Source organism: Oncorhynchus clarkii, unplaced genomic scaffold (genome assembly GCF_045791955.1).
Source record: "Oncorhynchus clarkii lewisi isolate Uvic-CL-2024 unplaced genomic scaffold, UVic_Ocla_1.0 unplaced_contig_10535_pilon_pilon, whole genome shotgun sequence".
Taxonomy (NCBI): domain Eukaryota; kingdom Metazoa; phylum Chordata; class Actinopteri; order Salmoniformes; family Salmonidae; genus Oncorhynchus; species Oncorhynchus clarkii.
In genome coordinates, this window is record NW_027259041.1 from 13,022 (window position 1) to 21,908 (window position 8,887).

Consider the following 8,887-nt stretch of genomic DNA (forward strand, 5'->3'; position numbering starts at 1 on the left):
GAATATAAAATATATTTTGATTTGTTTAACACTTTTTTGGTTACTACGTGACATATGTGCTATTATTATACAATGTGGAAAATAGTAAAAATAAAGAAAAACCCTTGAATGAGTAGGTGTTCTTAATCTTCTGACCGGTAGTGCATATATTTTTAAAAATCACAGAATTAGCGCTGGGCCTTTACTAGTCCCGTAGTTGGTGAAAAAGTGACAGCACCCCCACCCTCAAACTACTTCCCACGGCTATGCCCATAGATTATATAGAGCTCTTAGTATCTATGCCCATGGACAAAGAGCATAAGATTATATTGAGCTCTTAGTATCTATGCCCATGGACAAAGAGCATAAGATTATATTGAGCTCTTAGTATCTATGCCCATAGATTATATAGAGCTCTTAGTATCTATGCCCATGGACAAAGAGCATAAGACTATATTGAGCTCTTAGTATCTATGCCCATGGACAAAGAGCATAAGACTATATTGAGCTCTTAGTATCTATGCCCATGGACAAAGAGCATAAGATTATATTGAGCTCTTAGTATCTATGCCCATAGATAAAGAGCATGATATTATATTGAGCTCTTATTATTTATGCCCATAAACAAAGAGCATAAGATTATATTGAGTTCTTAGTATTTATGCCCATAGACAAAGAGCATAAGGTTATATTGAGCTCTTAGTATTTATGCCCATAGATAAAGAGCATGATATTATATTGAGCTCTTAGTATTTATGCCCATAGACAAAGAGCATAAGATTATATTGAGCTCTTAGTATTTATGCCCATAGACAAAGAGCATAAGATCATATTGAGCTCCTAGTATCTATGGTCATAGATAAAGAGCATGAGATTATATTGAGCTCCTAGTATCTATGGTCATAGATAAAGAGCAGTATAATATGGTGTTATATTGAGCTCCTAGTATCTATGGTCGTACCCCCAACACAGCAGGCTGCTTCAGCAACAGGTCATGGAGTGGTCCTTTGGGAGCAGGCATTAGTTCAGTTGCTTGGTAATACTTGATCAGTAGTTCTCCTCTCTGCTCCCCGGCCTCCTCGTACTCCTGCTCCTCAGATTCAGGACCCAGGATGTCCATAGGGATGTCTGCACAAGCCATGCCGTCTCAGTCACAATACCTGTGGGAATATGATGAGTATAAACTTCTGAAGTTATAATGCAATCATAACAGTTTGATATATATATATACACTGTATACCCTTCATCTATTTCTTTAATTGCAACAATCATAATAATTATCATCCAATGTATTATTGTCTAAAATAGTCCTGATCATGTTTTTATCTCCTGAATTCATCATCATCATCATCATCATCATCATCATCATCATCATCATCAACATCAACATCATCATCAACATCAACATCAACATCACCATCATCAACATCAACATCATCATCATCATCATCATCATCATCATCATCAACAGCATCATCAACATCATCATCATCATCATCATCAACATCATCATCATCATCAACATCATCATCACCATCAATATCTTATCAAAACAGTCATTATAGCCTACATTTAGCTTGAAACTGTTGTGAGAGAAATGCGAGTGTCTCGCCTACTTTTACATATAGGATCATTAACATGAAATATTGACAACTGCATTCATACGATATACATTTACATTAAAACGATCACTATTATTATATTGACATTTCTCACATTCACACTCACCAGAGTTGATTTAATGCTCGTACTGTTGTCCCCTAAAAAATATGCATGAAGTGCCTTCTTCAGCATCACTGTGCCTGCGCCCTGTAATGGTTGGCTTCTCACCATTTCCTCTATTGACGTGGAGGAAGCTCTTCTAAACTGTTGACCACAATGGCCACCCTATCATATGAGATATCTGCTGATTTAAAGACAAGAGGCGCCACCCTCCAATTGTTAAAACCACATGTGCTGTTAGTTTCAGGTGATGAGAGAGATGGTGTGAAGCGCTCAGAAACACACTACAACACTTAATGAACTTTGTTGTATGTATGCTATTCAGTTTCTGAAGAAGTTTTCCACCCGTGAATTCAGTTCACCTTGTACCCGGAGCTCATCCACTCAGCTTTAGTGTTTTCAACAAACAGAATTTCTCTCAGTGCTCTCTCTCTCTGGTTCTCTCTCTCTCTCTGGTTCTCTCTCTCTCTCCCTCTCTGGTTCTCTCTCTCTCTGGTTCTCTCTCTCTCCCCCCCTCTCTGGTTCTCTCTCTTTCCTCTCTAGTTCTCTCTCTCTCTCTCTCCCCCTCTCTCTCACTCTCCCTCTCTGGTTCTCTCTCTCTCTCTCATTCTCTGTCTCTCTCTCATTCTCTCTCTCTCCCTCTCTGGTTCTCTGTCTCTCTCTCTCTCTCTCTCCCTCTCTGGTTCTCTCTCTCTCTCTCTCTCTCTCTCTCTCTGTCTCTCTCTCTCTCTCTCTCTCTCTCTCCCTCTCTGGTTCTCTCTCTCTCTCTCTCTCTCTGTGCATGTGTATGAAAATTTCTTTGTCCATCACAGCTTGCTTACCAGACCAGCGCAGACGCCCTCCAAGTGTGACTTCTTCCATAAAGTTAGAAACGAACAGCGGCAGGTTTGTAAACTTCATGAAACCTTGTTCTGCTATTACCTTCCATTATTCATGACGTGTTTCCATTTAATTACAATGTCCATAGAGTTATTACAACAGTTTATGGTTTATTTCAGCAACATTATTACGGTAGTTTTTATTGGTAACGTTACATTACAGTGTCCTCATCACATCAGTAGTGTTATTGTCTACATGATGTGTTAATAAAGGGAAAGTTCATATCCAATCGTCTCCAGCACCACCCCAACATCAACATATGTGAAAATGGTGCGTTTCTATGTTCTGTAGTAAAAAAATATAGAGGAATATATGTGTTTCCAATGACATCATCATTGTGCATCGTGTGATTTTGACCAGTTGTGAGGAGGCATTGCCTACTAATGACCTATTAATGGTTTACTAATTATGTCATTGGAAGCACTTGTCTTCCTCTATATTCACTAAAGTAGTTTTTATTTTATTTTCTCCCTTTTAATGAAATGTATTGTTCCCAGGTAAATGAAGTACACATTTCAGTCAGATGAGTGCATGGTCATCACTATACCTCTGGGCAGTCTCAGAGATGCTCCGGAGGGCCAGCTGATGCCTGAGAACTTCCACTGTGTCTTCAAAGATGTCTATAAGGTCTTCCTCAAGGGTCAGCCTAAAGCTCTGGGGGTACGAATGGCAAACATGTTCCTATACAGCCGATTAGAAATGTACTTCAGGCTAATCTGTGGATGATTAAAATACATTCCTGATGAGCAGAAGTTATGTTGAACATTTGGTATATGTTCATGTAAGGGCCAGATTCCGGGATATTTTCTCATCTGTCTGATTACATCTTCTTCTTAGGCGGCTCAGCTCATTGCTGGAGTCCTTGTCTTGATTCTGGGGCTACTGTTTGTCCAGCACAGCCCATTAGTTCTGATCTACACCGTGCCCAGTGTCCTGGTAAGAACCACTGCAATCAGCCCACAAAGTAGTTTGTGTCATCGTCAATTATTGGAATAGACACATGTTGATACAGCCGATGTTGGACCAAAGCTTTGTGTCGTCTCTATCCGTTATTCTCTCCTGTCGTCAGTGTGCATTGTGTGTGAAGTGTGAACTCTACAATGAGGATAATACATGTACTGTTGATTGAATTTGTCATCAGTCTCTCAAATAATGAAGGAACAAAAAAAACATCTTTGTTTTATAAAGTTTGTTGCTGCCGGAATGCTGACCTATGCTGCAGGTCATTCTCCAAGTATGTGTGTGGTAAGTTCCAGCTTTACAAATATATCTACATTCAGTCATGGATCAAATATGAAATCATTGTAGATTATTATAAATTATTATGAAAATATTACACATCAAATATATCATAAACATGTTTTTCTCCACTACCAACAGACCAAACTGTCATTTTCCTTGAACATTGTCAGCTGTTTCTGGACAGTAGCTGCTGTTGTTCTCTGCACTCTCCACGCTTCTCACGGTTTCTACGGGGACCATCAAGAGGTTCCAGAGTTAATTACTTATTTTTTTGTTTATTACATTGAATGAATTAATTAGTATTGATTTGTTAATGAGGTGGAATAGTACAAGCATTGCAATTATACTGAATTGTTTGTTTGCTTAGTAATTATGTGTAAATGTTCTCCACAAACAAAATACTAAACCACAGTAGCTTATCAACATAAAATGAAACCAGAAAAAATCATGTGTATTAAGTGTATTAAGTACAAGTATAAGTATGTATTAAGTATAATTAAGTGTATTATTCTCTTTGTCAGGTATTTTCTGGTATCAAATGGATAATTGTGGTTCCCCTGGTCATTGAACTGGTTGTTGCCATGGTGGCGATCTACTGGGAGAGTAAAGCAGTGTGCAGACAGCACTTCAACATTCTGGTGAGACTCTGTTTATTATACTGACTGGGATGAACATTCTGGTGAGACTCTGTTTATTATACTGACTGGGATGAACATTCTGGTGAGACTCTGTTTATTATACTGACTTGGCTGAACATTCTGGTGAGACTCTGTTTATTATACTGACTGGGCTGAACATTCTGGTGAGACTCTACTGTTTATTATACTGACTGGGATGAACATTCTGGTGAGACTCTGTTTATTATACTGACTGGGCTGAACATTCTGGTGAGACTCTACTGTTTATTATACTGACTGGGCTGAACATTCTGGTGAGACTCTACTGTTTATTATAGTGACTGGGCTGAACATTCTGGTGAGACTACTGTTTATTATACTGACTGGGCTGAACATTCTGGTGAGACTCTACTGTTTATTATACTGACTGGGCTGAACATTCTGGTGAGACTACTGTTTATTATACTGACTGGGATGAACATTCTGGTGAGACTCTGTTTATTATAGTGACTGGGCTGAACATTCTGGTGAGACTCTGTTTATTATACTGACTGGGCTGAACATTCTGGTGAGACTCTACTGTTTATTATAGTGACTGGGCTGAACATTCTGGTGAGACTCTACTGTTTATTATACTGACTGGGCTGAACATTCTGGTGAGACTCTACTGTTTATTATACTGACTGGGCTGAACATTCTGGTGAGACTCTACTGTTTATTATAGTGACTGGGCTTAACATTCTGGTGAGACTCTACTGTTTATTATAGTGACTGGGCTGAACATTCTGGTGAGACTGTTTATTATACTGACTGGGCTGAACATTCTGGTGAGACTCTACTGTTTATTATAGTGACAGGGCTGAACATTCTGGTGAGACTGTTTATTATACTGACTGGGCTGAACATTCTGGTGAGACTACTGTTTATTATACTGACTGGGCTGAACATTCTGGTGAGACTCCGTTTATTATACTGACTGGGCTGAACATTCTGGTGAGACTCTACTGTTTATTATACTGACTGGGCTGAACATTCTGGTGAGACTCCGTTTATTATACTGACTGGGCTGAACATTCTGGTGAGACTCTACTGTTTATTATACTGACTGGGCTGAACATTCTGGTGAGACTCTACTGTTTATTATAGTGACTGGGCTGAACATTCTGGTGAGACTCTACTGTTTATTATACTGACTGGGCTGAACATTCTGGTGAGACTCTACTGTTTATTATAGTGACTGGGCTGAACATTCTGGTGAGACTCTACTGTTTATTATACTGACTGGGCTGAACATTCTGGTGAGACTCTACTGTTTATTATACTGACTGGGCTGAACATTCTGGTGAGACTCTACTGTTTATTATACTGACTGGGCTGAACATTCTGGTGAGACTCTACTGTTTATTATACTGACTGGGCTGAACATTCTGGTGAGACTCTACTGTTTATTATACTGACTGGGCTGAACATTCTGGTGAGACTCTACTGTTTATTATAGTGACTGGGCTGAACATTCTGGTGAGACTCTACTGTTTATTATAGTGACTGGGCTGAACATTCTGGTGAGACTCCGTTTATTATACTGACTGGGCTGAACATTCTGGTGAGACTCTACTGTTTATTATACTGACTGGGATGAACATTCATGTGATATGTTATACATTTATTATACTTATTATACTTTATTATTATTATACTTTATTATGTACATTTAATTAAATATATACTTATTTATCGTGACAAGTGTATTTACTGAGTGGGACACACTGCATAACTAAGCAACACATTCCTTGCAGGGCTCACTCAAAAAACAGACATGGGTCTCAAAGATAACTTCCTGTGTGGTTAAATAAATACATTTGCAATGTTTCTTTCTAGCCCATGGTCACCCTGAAGCAAGAGGTATGAACCTGAAGGACTGGCAGCAAACAACTAAGTGAAATAATGATTCATCTTGTATGCCATTTGTTTTACTTGTGCCAATTCACAAGTCACAATTCACGGACCTCCCGGTCACGACAGAGTCTGGGCGCGAACCCAAGGTCTCTGGTGGCACAGCAGTACAGCGCCCTTAACCACTGCGCCACCCGGGAAAATAGTGATATTTTGACACTGTCTCAAAAGTGCAAATAAAGAAATGAAATACAGAATATAATTTAGAAATACGGGGTTCTTCTACTGAGAAATAGTAATAACGTTGCATACATTTTTTTGTAGCAGTTTGTCAAAGAGAAAGCTAATTATCATGACAGATGTTTTACTTACAATTGCATTATGCAATATGACATTTGAAAATGTAGGTTATATTTTAATCTGACTTGTATCTGATTTAAATGAATTTAAACATGTATTGTTTAATGTCTTCTTGTTGTAACAATAGACGTGTAATTCCGTTCCTTCCTGGTCGCGTTGTCATGATAATACAGCTATATTTTATGCACCAAAGCGAACAGAATATTTTCCAACCAACTCTAGGATTTATTAAACTACAAACGATCACCAATGAATTGCAAGATCAAAAAATAAAAAGAAATACATCATTTTTAATTGAATATACAGTATATATTTTATGTTTTAAGGCATTTTATTTTGGTGAGACTGAGAAGTAAATTAGCTCTCAGAGAGGAACTATTTATTTCGACATAATTGAGGTTTGTTTTAACAGAGGTCTAGGGTCTAGGCTTGATGTGCTGATGCTGTGTCACCTACACCACACTGCCCAGAATGGCGAATGAGAAGCACAACACTCAGGCCTCTGGGGAGTTAGCAGGGTGCATGTGAGGTTCCACAAAAGAGAAGTTTCAAAACAGCTCAAACCCCAACACATTGACTCTGTACCGGTACCCTTTGTGTTTAGCCTCGCTACTGTTACTTTACTGCTGCTCTTTAATTATTTCTTACTTTTCTTTTCACTTATCTATTTTTTTCTTAACACTTTTTCTTAAAACGGCATTATCTACATCAAATAAAATGTATTTATATAGCCCTTCTTACATCAGCTGATATAACAAAGTGCTGTACAGAAACCCAGCCTAAACCCCCAAACAGCAAGCAATGCAGGTGTAGAAGCACGAATACTTCTGTTGTATTTTTTCGCATGTGACAAATACAATTTGATTTGATGTTTGTAATTGTTAAGGACGGGGTAGCTTTTCAGGATACAAAATACATGGAATGGAGCTAAGCACAGGCAACATCCCAGAGCTAATCAGTAAAGTCAGAGCTAGTAGGGGAAAGTCAAGTGTTTGTTCACAAAATACATTTTTGGGGGGCGGAGGGGGGGCGCTGTGAGATTATTTAAGATACTCTGTGAAGAGAGTATGCCACCCTGCATACCACCGCTGGCTTGCTTCTGAAGCTAAACAGGGTTGGTCCTGGTCAGTCACTGGATGGGAGACCAGATGCTGCTGGAAGTGGTGTTGGAGGGCCAGTAGGAGGCACTCTTTCCTCTGGTCTAAAAAATATCCCAATGCCCCAGGGCAGTGATTGGACACTGCCCTGTGTGGGGTGCTGTCTTTCAGATGTGATGTTAAACAGGTGTCCAGACTCTCTGAGGTCATTAAAGATCCCATGGCACTTATACTAAGCGTAGGAGTGTTAACCATCACGGTCACCTAATAATCCCCAGTATACAATTGGCTCATTAATCCTCCTCTCCCCTGTAACTATTCCCTGGGTTGTTGCTGCAAATGAGAACATGTTCTCAGTCAATTTACCTGGTAAAATAACAGATAAATAATTGTTGTTTTGTTTCTGATAGGCTTTATCAAGCCCTAAAAGTCACCACTTGAGGGTGTCAGAGGCACAGAAATAGATAACATTAGGCTATGTGCAAAAATACCAGACTGTGAGGCAATAGAGTCATTATGATGTTTAGTTGGTAAACAAGAGACCATTAGTCCGGTTGACAGTAGACAGTAGTGATGGGGGAAATAATCGACACAGGTACATATCAGGATATTCTTTTTGACAATATATCGTATCATTTTGACATTTTTGCAATATTATTTTTGCTCTAGTTGGCTGTACCTGCTCCAAAACTACAGTATTTATCCTTCATAGCTTGTTGTCTGTACCTGCTCCAAAACTACAGTATTTATCCTTCATAGCTTGTTGTCTGTACCTGCTCCAAAACTACAGTATTTATCCTTCATAGCTTGTTGTCTGTACCTGCTCCAAAACTACAGTATTTATCCTTCATAGCTTGTTGTCTGTACCTGCTCCAAAACTACAGTATTTATCCTTCATAGCTTGTTGTCTGTACCTGCTCCAAAACTACAGTATTTATCCTTCATAGCTTGTTGTCTGTACCTGCTCCAAAACTACAGTATTTATCCTTCATAGCTTGTTGTCTGTACCTGCTCCAAAACTACAGTATTTATCCTTCATATCTTGTTGTCTGTACCTGCTCCAAAACTACAGTATTTATCCTTCATAGCTTGTTGTCT

General features: G+C 38.9%; 1 long non-coding RNA gene across 1 annotated transcript; it reads left to right on the forward strand.

Annotated features, from left to right (window-relative positions):
* Positions 1-2,461: 2,461 nt before the first annotated feature.
* LOC139399437 (uncharacterized) lies at positions 2,462-3,516 on the forward strand. Its single transcript, XR_011632074.1, has 3 exons — positions 2,462-2,586; positions 3,078-3,240; positions 3,418-3,516. It is a non-coding gene; the product is annotated as an uncharacterized lncRNA (long non-coding RNA).
* The last annotated feature ends 5,371 nt before the right edge of the window (positions 3,517-8,887 follow it).